Source organism: Arachis hypogaea, chromosome 8 (genome assembly GCF_003086295.3).
Source record: "Arachis hypogaea cultivar Tifrunner chromosome 8, arahy.Tifrunner.gnm2.J5K5, whole genome shotgun sequence".
Taxonomy (NCBI): domain Eukaryota; kingdom Viridiplantae; phylum Streptophyta; class Magnoliopsida; order Fabales; family Fabaceae; genus Arachis; species Arachis hypogaea.
Window position 1 is genome coordinate 4829313 of NC_092043.1, and position 15123 is coordinate 4844435.

Here is a 15123-nt window from a genome sequence, read left to right on the forward strand (position 1 = left end):
CCTTGCGTGTTTGAAGAAGAAGACAGTAGGAAAGCAGAGATTCAGAAGATGGAGCATCTCCAAAACCTCAACCTATTCTCTATCACTGCAAAACAAGTACTTATTTCATGTTCTTTTACTTTTCACAATCAACCCTGACAATTTCTGATATCCTGACTAAGATTTACAAGATAACCATAGCTTGCTTCAAGCCGACAATCTCCGTGGGATCGACCCTTACTCACGTAAGGTATTACTTGGACAACCCAGTGCACTTGCTGGTTAGTTGTGCGGGGTTGCAAAAGTGTGATTGCAATTTCGTGCACCAAGTTTTTGGCGCCGTTGCCGGGGATTGTTCGAGTTTGGACAACTGACGGCTTATCTTGTTGCTTAGATTAGGACTGTTTTGTTTTTGTTGGTTTAGAGTCTTTTAGTTGAGTCTAGTTTCATATCTTAAGTTTGGTGTCAATTGCATGCTTTTATTTTTCTTCTAATTTTCGAATTTGCATGTCTTTAGTCCCTTTTTAATCCTTAAAAATTCTAAGTTTGGTGTCCTCTTTGTGTTTTTCCCTTAAAATTTTCGAAAAATTTGTGTTTGATTTTCTAAAAATTTTAAGTTTGGTGTCATTTTGCTGTTTTTCTCTTTCCTCATTTCAAAAATCAAATCTTTTTTATAAAAATTTTTCAATCATATCTTTCTAATTGCTAATCTCAAAATCTTTTTAATTAACTAATTGATTCAGTCTTCAATTTGCTTTGATCTTGTTTTCTTTTAATTTTCGAATTTTTTATTTTATTTTCCTTTTATTTTTATTTTATTTTTCGGTTAATTCAAAAATAAATAAATAAATAAATAAAAATATTTTTATCTATTTGCAATCCATATCATTTCCCTTTATCCATTATGGACCTAAGTGGGATTGATCAGTCCAGAAGGACTCTGGGGTCATATGCTAACCCCATTACAGCTGCATATGGGAGTAGCATCTGTGCACCTCCCATCAAAACAAGCAGCTTTGAGCTAAATCCTCAACTCATTATCATAGTGCAGCAAAATTGCCAGTATTCTGGTCTTCCACAGGAAGAGCCTACTGAGTTTCTGGCACAGTTCTTACAAATTGCTGACACAGTACATGATAAAGAGGTGGATCAGGATGTCTACAGACTATTACTGTTTCCGTTTGCTGTAAAAGATCAAGCTAAGAGGTGGTTGAATAACCAACCTACAGCAAGCATAAAGACATGGAAACAGTTATCAGACAAATTCCTGAATCACTTTTACCCTCCAAAGAGGATGACACAGCTAAGGCTGGATATCCAAGGCTTTAAACAAGAGGATAATGAATCCCTTTATAACGCCTGGGAGAGGTATAGAGGTATGCTAAGAAAATGCCCCTCTGAAATATTTTCAGAGTGGGTACAGTTAGACATCTTCTACTATGGGCTTACAGAAAAAGCTCAGATGTCCTTGGACCACTCAGCTGGTGGATCTATACACATGAGGAAGACAATTGAAGAGGCTTAAGAGCTTATAGACACTGTTGCTAGAAACCAATATTTGTACTCTAGCAATGAGTTCTCTCCAAAAGAGGAAGTCATGACAGTAGTCACTGATCCTAATCCTCAAGAACAGATGATTGAGCTTAATCAACAATTGCTCCTGATGACAGAACAGTTAGCAGAATTTAAAGAGATGCTCCATGAAACTAAAGTTGCTAACAAGAACATAGAACTGCAGTTGAATCAAGCAAAACAGCAAATATCTAAACAGATAACAGAAGAATGTCAAGCAGTTCAACTGAGGTGTGGGAAGACACTGAATAACACTGCTCAAAAGAGCAAAAAGCCAAATAAGGAACAATTGACAGAGGACAACCAAGCCACTATTCAAAATCCCTCTGAGGACAGTAAGAGCCCAGAGAGGAACACTTTTGGCGTTCAAACGCCAGAAAAGGGGGGAAAGCTGGCGTTAAACGCCCATTCCCTGCCCAGTTCTGGCGTTCAAACGCCAGAAAAGGGGGAAAAGTTGGCGTTAAACGCCCATTTTCCACCCAATCCTGGCGTTCAGACGCCAAGGGAAGATCAGACACCTGAGAGTGCTGACAGTAATCCCTCTAACAAGGCTTCTTCAACCACTTCTGTAAGGAATAAACCTGCAGCATCTAAGGTTGAAGACTATAAAGCCAAGATGCCTTATCCTCAAAAACTCCGCCAAGCGGAACAGGATAAGCAATTTGCCCGCTTTGCAGACTATCTAAGGACTCTTGAAATAAAGATTCCGTTTGCAGAGGCACTTGAGCAAATACCTTCTTATGCTAAGTTCATGAAAGAAATCTTAAGTCATAAGAAGGATTGGAGAGAAACTGAAAAAGTGTTTCTCACTGAAGAATGCAGTGCAGTCATTCTGAAAAGCTTACCAGAAAAGCTTCATGATCCAGGAAGCTTTATGATACCATGCACATTAGAAGGTGCTTGCACCAAGACAGCCCTGTGTGATCTTGGAGCAAGCATCAATCTAATACCTGCATCCACTATCAGAAAGCTTGGGTTGACTGGAGAAGTCAAACCAACCCGGATATGCCTCCAACTTCCTGATGGCTCCATTAAATATCCATCAGGCATAATAGAGGATATGATTGTCAAGGTTGGGCCATTCGCCTTTCCAACTGACTTTGTGGTGCTGGAAATGGAGGAGCACAAGAGTGCAACTCTCATTCTAGGAAGACCTTTCCTAGCAACTGGACGAACTCTTATTGATGTACAAAAAGGGGAAGTAACCCTGAGAGTCAATAAGGATGAGTTCAAGTTGAATGCTGTAAAAGCTATGCAGCATCCAGACACACCAAATGACTGCATGGGCGCTGACATTATTGACTCTCTGGTAGAAGAGATCAATATGACTGAAAGCCTAGAATCAGAGCTTGAGGACATCTTCAAGGATGCTCAACCTGATCAAGAAGAACCAGAGGAAACAAAGGAATTTTCGAAAATTCCTCAGGAGGAGGATAAGCCTCCCAAACCTGAACTCAAACCACTACCACCATCCCTGAAGTATGCATTTCTGGGAGAAGGTGACACTTTTCCAGTGATTATAAGCTCTGCTTTAAATCCACAGGAAGAGGAAGCACTGATTCAAGTGCTAAGGACACACAAGACAGCTCTTGGGTGGTCCATAAGTGATCTTAAGGGCATTAGCCCAGCTAGATGCATGCACAAAATCCTGTTGGAGGACAATGCCAAACCAGTGATCCAACCACAAAGGAGGCTAAATCCAGCCATGAAGGAGGTGGTGCAGAAAGAGGTCACTAAATTACTAGAGGCTAGGATTATTTATCCTATTTCTGATAGCCCCTGGGTGAGCCCTGTCCAAGTTGTCCCCAAAAAGGGAGGCATGACAGTGGTTCATAATGAAAAGAATGAACTGGTTCCTACAAGAACAGTCACAAGGTGGCGTATGTGTATTGACTACAGAAGGCTCAATACAGCCACCAGAAAGGATCATTTTCCTTTACCATTCATAGACCAAATGCTAGAAAGACTAGCTAGTCATGATTATTACTGCTTTTTGGATGGCTATTCAGGTTACAACCAAATTGCAGTAGATCCTCAGGACCAAGAGAAAACAGCATTTACTTGCCCTTCTGGCGTGTTTGCCTACAGGAGGATGCCTTTTGGTCTGTGTAATGCTCCTGCAACCTTTCAGAGATGCATGTTATCCATCTTCTCTGATATGGTGGAGAAATTCCTGGAAGTCTTCATGGATGACTTCTCAGTATATGGAGACTCATTCAGCTCCTGTCTTAACCACCTAGCACTTGTCCTGAAAAGGTGCCAAGAGACTAACCTGGTTTTAAACTGGGAGAAATGTCACTTTATGGTGACTAAAGGAATTGTCCTTGGGCACAAAATTTCAAGCAGGGGAATAGAGGTGGATAAGGCAAAGGTAGAGGTAATTGAAAAATTACCACCACCTGCCAATGTTAAGGCAATCAGAAGCTTTCTGGGGCATGCAGGATTCTACAGAAGGTTTATAAAGGATTTTTCAAAAATTGCAAAACCTTTGAGTAACCTGCTAGCTGCTGACACACCATTTGTGTTTGACACCCAGTGTCTGCAGGCATTTGAGACCCTGAAAGCTAAGCTGATCACAGCACCAGTCATCTCTGCACCAGATTGGGCATTGCCCTTTGAACTAATGTGTGATGCCAGTGACCATGCCATTGGTGCAGTGTTGGGACAGAGGCATAACAAGCTTCTGCACGTCATTTATTATGCCAGCCATGTTCTAAATGACGCACTGAAGAATTACACAACCACAGAAAAAGAATTACTTGCAGTGGTCTATGCCATTGACAAGTTTAGATCCTATCTAGTAGGATCCAAGGTGGTTGTGTACACTGACCATGCTGCTCTTAAATACTTACTCACAAAGCAGGATTCAAAACCCAGGCTTATAAGATGGGTGTTGCTTCTGCAAGAGTTTGATATAGAAATAAGAGACAGAAAAGGGACAGAGAACCAAGTAGCTGATCATCTGTCCCGAATAGAACCAGTAGCTGGGGCGTCCCTCCCTTCTACTGAGATCTCAGAGACTTTCCCAGATGAGCAACTCTTTGCCATTCAGGAAGCTCCATGGTTTGCAGATATTGCAAATTATAAAGCTGTGAGGTTCATACCTCAGGAGTACAGCAGAGTGCAAAGAAAGAAATTAATTTCAGATGCCAAGTACTACCTCTGGGATGAACCATATCTCTTTAAGAGATGTGCAGACGGAATGATCCGTAGATGTGTACCCATAGAAGAAGCACAAAGGATCCTATGGCACTGCCATGGATCACAGTATGGGGGACATTTTGGAAGTGAGCGAACAGCCACTAAAGTCCTCCAATGTGGCTTCTACTGGCCTACTCTCTATAAAGATGCCCGAGAGTTTGTGCGTAACTGTAACAGTTGCCAAAGAGCTGGTAACTTGCCTCACGGATATGCCATGCCTCAACAAGGAATACTAGAGATAGAATTGTTTGATGTATGGGGAATTGACTTCATGGGTCCATTCCCACCATCATACTCAAACACTTACATTCTGGTGGCAGTGGACTATGTATCTAAGTGGGTAGAAGCAATTGCTACACCCACTAATGATACCAAGACCGTGCTGAAATTCCTCCAGAAACACATCTTCAGCAGGTTTGGTGTTCCCAGAGTACTAATCAGTGACGGGGGCACTCATTTCTGCAATAGACAGCTATACTCTGCTATGGTTAGATATGGAATTAGCCACAAAGTGGCAACTCTGTATCATCCACAAACAAATGGGCAAGCTGAAGTCTCTAACAGAGAGCTAAAAAGAATCCTAGAACGGACTGTGATAGCCCGAAGAAAGGATTGGGCAAAGAGCTTGGATGATGCTCTGTGGGCATACAGAACAGCATTCAAGACTCCTATAGGAACCTCTCCATACCAGCTGGTGTATGGGAAGGCCTGTCATCTGCCCGTGGAACTGGAACATAAAGCCTACTGGGCAACCAGATTCCTAAACATGGATGCTCAGTTAGCTGGTGAAAAAATATTGCTCCAGCTAAATGAGCTAGAGGAGTTCAGACTCAATGCCTTTGAAAATGCAAAAATTTATAAGGAAAAGGCAAAGAAGTGGCATGACAAGAAGTTGTCAACCAGAGTCTTTGAGCCAGGACAAAAAGTTCTACTCTTCAACTCTAGGCTCAGATTGTTTCCAGGAAAACTTAAATCCCGATGGAGGGGTCCGTATGTGATTACAGGAGTGTCACCATATGGATATGTTGAGCTTCAGGATATTGATTCTGACAAAAAGTTCATTGTTAATGGACAGAGAATCAAGCATTATCTTGAAGGCAATTTCGAGCAGGAATGCTCAAAACTGAGACTTGAGTAATTCTCAGTGAAGGTCCAGCTAAAGACAGTAAAGAATCGCTTGCTGGGAGGCAACCCAGTCATTAGCAGGTTATATGTTTTGTTTCTACAGAGGCAAGTATCAAAAATGAAGGAATTCACAGAGTTACAGAAGGATTCAGTGCAAAAAGCAGAAAAAAAGAGCTTACTGGCGAAAAAACGCCAGTAAGGGGTACTTTGGGCGTTAAACGCCAGAATGGGCACCATTCTGGGTGTTTAACGCCAGTAAAGGTGCCATTTTGGGCGTTAAATGCCAGAATGGGCACCATTCTGGGCGTTTAACGCCAGGTGTGCAGCATCCTGGGCGTTTAGCAAAACGCCCAGTGATAAAGGGAATTCTGGCGTTTAACGCCAGTCAGGGCACCTGGCTGGGCGTTAAACGCCCACAATGGGCAACAAATGGGCGTTAAACGCCAGAATGGGTGCCATTCTGGGCGTTTAACGCCAGAAAGGTGGGGGAACAAGATTTTGATTTCCAATCAAATTTTTTTCAAACTTTCCTTTTCTTACCCATACTTTTCTACATAAATACATGTCAACCTTTCACCATTCACTTTAAAATCTTCAAAAATCAAAAATCATTCTTCAAATCTCTTAAATCAATCCCAAATCTTGTTCAAAAACTCACCCTTCTCTCAAATTCTCTCCATATCTTTTCAAATCCCCTTTCAATTTTTCGAAATCTCTTCTTCCCCCCCCCCCCTTATAAAACACGTTTGGCCTCCTCATTCCCCCACACCATTCGAATTTGCTCTTCTCCTCTCTCTCTCTTCTTTCCTTTCTTTTGCTTGAGGACAAGCAAACCTCTAAGTTTGGTGTGCTTTTCCGTGATCACTAAGCCAAGATTCATCAAGATCATGGCTCCTAAGGGAAAACAAACCAATTTAAGAGGAAAGAAAGAGAATAATCCAAAGAATCTTTGGAATCAAGAGAAGTTCTTAACCAAAGAACATGAAGACCATTATCACAAAATAATGGGTCTGAGGTCAGTGATCCCGGAAGTTAAATTTGATCTGAAAGAAGATGAATATCCGGGGATCCAAGAGCAAATTCGAAACAGAGGATGGGAAGTTCTAACCAATCCTGAGATAAAGGTTGGAAGGAATATGGTTCAGGAATTCTACTCAAATCTGTGGCTAACAGATAAGCAGAGAATGACTGGAACCGCTTACCATACTTACAGAACCATGGTCAGAGGGAAAGTTATGTACTTCCATCTGGACAAAATAAGAGAAATCTTTAAATTGCCTCAACTGCAAGATGATCCTGAATCCTTTAATAGGAGAATGGTGAGAGCAGATAAAGGGTTGGATCAAGTTCTAGAGGACATATGCCTCCCTGGAACTAAGTGGATAACCAATTCAAAGGGTGTCCCAAACCAACTCAAGAGGGGAGACCTCAAACCAATTGCAAGAGGTTGGCTAGACTTTATTGGGCGTTCCATACTGCCCACTAGCAACCGTTCTAAGGTCACTATCAAGAGAGCAGTGATGATTCATTGCATTATGCTTGGAAAAGAAGTGGAGGTTCATCATGTGATTGCTTGTGAGATCTACACAATTGCAAATAAGAATTCCACTGAAGCCAAATTGGCTTACCCAAGCTTGATTTCCTTGCTCTGTAAAGAGGCTGGGGTAAAGATGGGAGTAGATGAATTCATACCCATTGAACATCCAATCACTAAGAAGTCAATGGAAGGACAAATGCAAGACAACTCTATCAAGAGGAGGGCGCAGGAATTCCTCCCTGAATTCCCTAAAATTGACTACTGGACCAGCCTAGAAGCATCTATCATCAAGCTACAAGAAACTATGGAGCAACTGAAGGAAGAACAGCAGAATCAGAACTGCATGCTCTGCAAATTGCTGAAGGAACAAGAGAAGCAGGGGCGGGAACTCCAAGAGTTGAAACGCCAAAAGCTATCCTCTCAAGTTGAGGGAGCATCCACTTCTCAAAATCAAGGCTGTTGAGTCCTAACTCTGTGAAAACCTCTATCATTAGGAGCCTATTTAATCTTTTTTCTTTTTTTTATTTTCTATTTTTATTTTCTAGTCTCATCTTATATCTATTTTTGAGTCTTGTTCTTAATTCATAATTAATAAAATTTAAAATTCATGTCTCAAAGCTATGAATGTCCTATGAATCCATCACCTCTCTTAAATGAAAAATGCTTTAATCACAAAAGAACAAGAAGTACAGGATTTTGAATTCATATTTGAAACTAGTTGAATTAGTTTGATGTGGTGATAATACTTTTTGTTTTCTGAATGAATGCTTGAACAGTGCATATGTCTTTTGAATTTGTTGTTTTAAGAATGTTAAAATTGTTGGCTCTTGAAAGAATAAGGGAAAAAGAGAACTGTTATTGAGGATCTGAAAAATCATCAAATTGATTATTGAAGCAAGAAAAAGCAGTGAATTCAAAAAAAAAATTCGAAAAAAAAAGAGAGAGAAAAGAAAGAGAAAAAGAAAGAAATAAAGTGTGATCCAAGGCAAAAAGAGTGTGCTTAAGAACCCTGGACACCTCTAATTGGGGACTCTAGCAAAGCTGGGTCACAATCTGAAAATGGTTCACCCAATTATGTGTCTGTGGCATGTATGTATCCGGTGGTAATACTGGAAGACAAAGTGCTTTGGGCCACAGCCAAGACTCATACACTAGCTATGTTCAAGAATCATTATACTTAACCAGGAGAATCAATAACACTATCTGAGTTCTGAGTTCCTATAGATGCCAATCATTCTGAACTTCAAAGGATAAAGTGAGATGCCAAAACTGTTCGGAAGCAAAAAGCTACTAGTCCCGCTCATCTAATTGGAGCTAAGTTTCCTTGATATTTTGGAGTCTATAGTATATTCTCTTCTTTTTATCTTTTTTTTTTTATTTTCAGTTGCTTGGGGACAAGCAACAATTTAAGTTTGGTGTTGTGATGAGCGGATAATTTATACGCTTTTTGGCACTGTTTTTAGTATGTTTTTAGTATGATCTAGTTAGTTTTTAGTATATTTTTATTAGTTTTTAGTTAAAATTCACTTTTCTGGACTTTACTATGAGTTTCTGTGTCTTTCTGTGATTTCAGGTATTTTCTGGCTGAAATTGAGGGTCCTGAGCAAAAATCTGATTCAGAGACTGAAAAGGACTGCAGATGCTGTTGGATTCTGACCTCCCTGCACTCGAAGTGAATTTTCTGGAGCTACAGAAGCCCAATTGGCGCGCACTCAACGGCGTTGGAAAGTAGACATCCTGGGCTTTCCAGAAATGTATAATAGTCCATACATTGCCCGAGATTTGATGGCCCAAACCGGCGTGGCAAATCAGCCTCAGAAATTCCAGCGTTTAACGCTGGAACTGGCATAAAACTTGGAGTTAAACGCCCAAACTGGCATGAAAGCTGGCGTTTAACTCCAGAAAGAGTCTCTACACGAAAATGCTTCAATGCTCAGCCCAAGCACACACCAAGTGGGCCCGGAAGTGGATTTTTATGTCATTTACTCATTTCTGTATACCCTAGGTTACTAGTTCACTATTAATAAGATCTTTTGACATTGTATCTGTACCTCATGACACTTTACATGTTTCTTTGTGTACCTTCCACGGCATGAGTCTCTAAACCCATGGTTGGGGGTGAGGAGCTCTGCTGTGTCTTGATGGATTAATGCAATTACTACTGTTTCTTATTCAATCATGCTTGCTTCCATTCTAAGATATTACTTGTTCTTAAACCGGATGAATGTGATGATCTGTGACAATCATCATCATTCTCAACTATGAACGTGTGCCTGACAACCACCTCCGTTCTACTTTAGATTAAGTAGATATCTCTTGGATTCTTTAATCAGAATCTTCGTGGTATAAGCTAGAACTGATGGCGGCATTCAAGAGAATCCGGAAGGTCTAAACCTTGTCTGTGGTATTCTGAGTAGGATTCAATGATTGAATGACTGTGACGAGCTTCAAACTCCTGAAGGCGGGGCGTTAGTGACAGACGCAAAAGAATCACTGGATTCTATTCCGGCCTGATTGAGAACCGACAGATGGATAGCCGTGCCGTGACAGGGTGCGTTGAACATTTCCACTGAGAGGATGGGAGGTAGCCACTGACAACGGTGAAACCCTTGCATACAGCTTGCCATGGAAGGAGCCTTGCGTGTTTGAAGAAGAAGACAGTAGGAAAGCAGAGATTCAGAAGATGGAGCATCTCCAAAACCTCAACCTATTCTCTATCACTGCAAAACAAGTACTTATTTCATGTTCTTTTACTTTTCACAATCAACCCTGACAATTTCTGATATCCTGACTAAGATTTACAAGATAACCATAGCTTGCTTCAAGCCGACAATCTCCGTGGGATCGACCCTTACTCACGTAAGGTATTACTTGGACGACCCAGTGCACTTGCTGGTTAGTTGTGCGGGGTTGCAAAAGTGTGATTGCAATTTCGTGCACCAGTCACTAACGCTCCAAACGCCCCTCCTTCCCACGTTAGAGTTCACGTTAATTAGATTAACGTGGCAACTAATGTGGTAGTGATTGCCATCTCCAACGTTAGTGACAATGGTGAGTCTCACTAACGTTGGCTTATCATGCTTAGCTCCACATTATTCCTCACATTAGTGGTCTTAACGTGACCACTAACGTGGGCACTCTTGGGTTGGTCCAACGTTAGTGACTAAGGTGAGTGTCACTAACGTTGGTGATTAGTTCTTCATCCCACGTTAGAGTTCACATTAATTGGATTAACGTGACTCTTAATGTGGCTTCATTGTGCCTTTGTGGAACGTTAGTGGCAATCATTTTTACCACTAACGTTGGAGCTCCTCTTCCTCCTCTACGTTAGCTACCACGTTAATGTAGTTAACGTCGCAACTAACGTGGGCTATGATGGCTTCGAGGGCGTTATTGGCAATCACTTTTTCCATTAATGCTACAAGCTTGTCCCCATTCCACGTTAGTGGTCACGTTAATTAGATTAACGTGGCTGCTAACGTAGCTCCTTCTTGCTTCCTTTGTCCTGAAATCAAGCAATTAAAGTGCATCAAAGTTCTGCTCCAAGTCATGAGATTATGCATCATCAATTATATCATTCAATTCCTGCCTAATCCTCATGAAATCATGTAAAGTTCACAATAATTGCTTGAATCAAGGTGTAAGTTTATTTTTCATCCAAAACTTGCTTATTTACTAAGAAAATGCATAAAACTACCCTAAAACAGTAAAGAAAAGGTCAGTGAAACTGGCCAAGATGCCCTGGCATCACCGAGTTAGGATAGGTGGCTGTCCCAGGAATCTTTTAAAATCTTGGAAGGCCTGCTCGCACTACGTTGTCCATTCAAACCTCTTTTCCTTCCTTAGAGTGGCATAGAAGGGGAGAGATCTTATTGCTAATCCAGCTAGAAATCTGGACAAGGCTGCCAACCTTCCATTGAGTTATTGTACTTCTTTGACACAAGTCGGGCTCTTCATGTCGAGTATGGCCCGGCATTTATCCGGATTTGCCTCGATTCCTCTTTGTGTGAGCATAAAACCTAAGAATTTGCCAGCTTCTACTGTGAAGGTGCATTTTGCAGAATTAAGTCGCATGCCATGCCTTCTTATAGTGTCGAATACTTGGGTGAGGTCGGACAGCAATGTCTTTTCACTTTGTGTCTTTATTAACATGTCGTCCACATATACTTCCAAGATTTTTCCGATGTGATCTGTAAAGACCTTATTCATTAATCTCTGATAAGTAGCTCCCGCGTCTTTAAGTCCAAAAGGCATGATGATGTAGCAGTAGTTTGCTTTTGGGGTTAAGAATGAGGCTTTTTCTTGGTCGGGTGGATACATCGGGATTTGATTGTATCCCGAATATGCGTCCATAAACAAGAGGTATTTATATCCGGAGGAGGCATCCACCAAAGCGTCAATACTTGGGAGTGGATACAGATCTTTTGGGCAGGCTTTGTTGAGATCAGTGTAGTTGGTGCACATCCGCCACTTCCCATTTGATTTTTTCACCAAGACAACATTAGCTAGCCATAGTGGGTATTTGACTTCTCTTATGAATCCTTCCTCCAGTAGAGCTTGTACCTGCTCTTTCACAGCTTGGGATCGTTCTGGTCCGAGCTTTCTACGTTTCTATTGTACTGGCCGAGATCCTGGGTAGACTGCTAGCTTATGACACATTAACTTGGGGTCTATGCTTGGCATGTCTGCAGCCTTCCATGCAAAGAAGTCGACGTTATCTCGTAAGAACTATACGAGTGATTCTTTTATGTCTCCTTTTAGGATTGTACCGATATTGGTTGTTTTGTCCGGGATATCTCCGATCTGGACTATTTTTACTTCACCTTCGGGTTGTGGGCGGAGTTCTTCCCGCCTCTGAGCTCCACTGAGTTCGATTGTGTGGAATTCTTCTCCTCTACCTTTGAGGTTTAAAATTTCGTTGTAGCAGCGGCGTGCCGTCTTCTGGTCTACTTTTATTGTAGCTATTCTTTCTGCAGTTGGGAACTTCATGCATAGATGTGGAGTCGAGACTACTGCGCCGAGCTGATTCAATGTTGTCCGACCTATTAAGGCATTGTAGGCTAAACTTACGTTGACCACGATGTAGTCTATCTTGAGTGTTCTTGACCGGTTTCCTTTTCCAAAGGTCGTGTGTAGTGAGATGTATCCAAGTGGCTGAACTGGGGTGTCTCCTAGTCCAAATAAGCTGTTCGGATATGCTCTGAGTTCTTTTTCTTCTAGGCCGAGTTTGTCGAAGGCAGTTTTGAATAAGATGTCGGCGGAGCTTCCTTAGGCTATCAGTGTGCGGTGGAGATTTACGTTTGCCAATACAATATTGATGACCATAGGATCATCGTGTCCTGAGATGATGCGGGATACGTCCTCTTTGGTAAAAGTAATTGTGGGGATGTCGGGTGTTTCCTCCCTTCCCTCGACATGATATACTTCTTTAAGATATCTTTTGCGAGATGATTTAGAGATCCTGCCTCCCGCAAATCCTCCGTGTATCATGTAGACGTGTCTCTCGGGTATACGAGGTGGTCGTTTTGCCTGTCTGACATCTTTATCCCTTCTTCTTTTTCTGGGATCATCTGCTCGGCTCGCCAAATACCGATCTAATTTTCCTTCACTTACCAGTTTTTATATGATATTTTTTAGGTCGAAACATTCGTTGGTGGAATGTCCATAGATTCGATGATATTCACAATATTATGTCCGGTTTCCTCCTCCTTTTTTGCTTTTGAGTGGCCGAGTTGGAGGTATCTTTTCAGTATGGCATACTTCTTTGTAGACATCCACAAGGGATACCCGAAGAGGGGTATAATTGTGGTATTTTTTATCTTTTCCCCATGTCGATCTTCTTTTTTCTTGGATTCTTTGTCCTTATCTCGAGAGGAGTAGGAGAATCCAGATTTTGAGGCATCTCCTCGTCGAGGGTTTTCCTCCATGTTGATATACTTCTCTGCTCGTTCTTGTACCTCATTTAGAGATGCGGGACACTTTTTCGATACGGATTGGCTAAAAGGCCCTTCTCATAGGCCATTGATGAGGCCCATGATGGCTGCTTCTATGGGTAGACTTTGTATGTCTAGACATGCCTTGTTGAATCTTTCCATGTAGCTGCGGAGACTTTTATGATCTCCTTGTTTGATTCCTAATAGACTTGGGGCGTGCTTGGTTTTGTCTTTCTGGATAGAGAATTTGGCAAGAAACTTTTTGGTTAGGTCGTCGAAGCTTGAGATGGACCTTGGGGGGTAGATTGTCGAACCACTTAATCGCCGTTTTGTTAAGGTAGTCGGGAAGGCTTTGCAGTGGACTGCGTCTGAGGCATCAATGAGGTACATTCGACTCCTGAAATTACTGAGGTGATGGCTGGGATCTGTCGTGCCATCGTATAAATCCATATCCGAGAGTTTAAAGTCTTTTGGGATTTTAGTCTTCATGATCTCCTTGGTAAATGGATCTTGGTCCTTGCAGGAGCTGTCCTCGTGAGTGGATCGAGTCGCTTTGGATTTGAGATCGGCTTCGAGTTTTAGGAGTTTGTCCTCCAATTTCCGGCGTCGCCTTATCTCCCTTTGTAGGTCCTTCCCAGCTTCTCGCTGATGTTGGGCTTCTTCCTCCAGTTGTTTTAAACGATCTTGAAGCGTCTCAAGGGCTCCTGGGTTTAGTGAATTCTTGTCTCTGTTAGGTTGCGGGATATCTTTTGGTGTAGTGTCCACGTTTTTTTTGCGGCGTTCTGTCTTCTAGATCCGAATCGTGGTCGTTGTCATGGTCGTCCGCCATGGTGGTGGGATGACTTTCAGGTTCCCGGCAACGGCGCCAATGTTCCGAGGGCTACCTGAAACTGTAGGTCGATCTCGGATGAGATCTTCTGTACTGATCAGAGATGACGTGTCCGGCTGGTGCGTGGTGGCCGGAGCTGTCGTGTCTGACTTGTTGGACTAGCAATGCTGCTGATCCTTCGTCACCGGAGGGTGGTTGGTTTTGTCTTTCTGGATAGAGAATCTGGCTAAAAACTTTTTGGTTAGGTCGTCGAAGCTTGAGATGGACCTTGGGGGGTAGATTGTCGAACCACTTAATCGCCGTTTTGTTAAGGTAGTCGGGAAGGCTTTGCAGCGGACTGCGTCTGAGGCGTCAATGAGGTACATTCGACTCCTGAAATTACTGATGTGATGGCTGGGATCTGTCGTGCCATCGTATAAAACCATATCCGGGAGTTTAAAGTCTTTTGGGATTTTAGTCTTCATGATCTCCTTGGTAAATGGATCTTGGTCCTTGCGGGAGCTGTCCTCGTGAGTGGATCGAGTCGCTTTGGCTTTGAGATCGGCTTCGAGTTTTAGGAGTTTGTCCTTCAATTTCTGGCGTCGCCTTATCTCCCTTTGTAGATCCTTCCCAGCTTCTCGCTAATGTTGGGCTTCTTCCTCCAGTTGTTTTAAACGATCTTGAAGCGTCTCAAGGGCTCCCGAGTTTGGTGAATTCTTGTCTCCGTTAGGTTGCGGGATATCTTTTGGTGTAGTGTCCGCGTTTTTGTACGGCGTTCTGTCTTCTAGATCCGAATCGTGGTCGTTGTCATGGTCGTCCGCCATGGTGGTGGGATGACTTTCAGGTTCCCGGCAACGGCGCCAATGTTTCGAGGGTTACCTGAAACTGTAGGTCGATCTCGGATGAGATCTTCTGTACTGATCGGAGATGACGTGTCCGGCTGGTGCGTGGTGGCCGGAGCTGTCGTG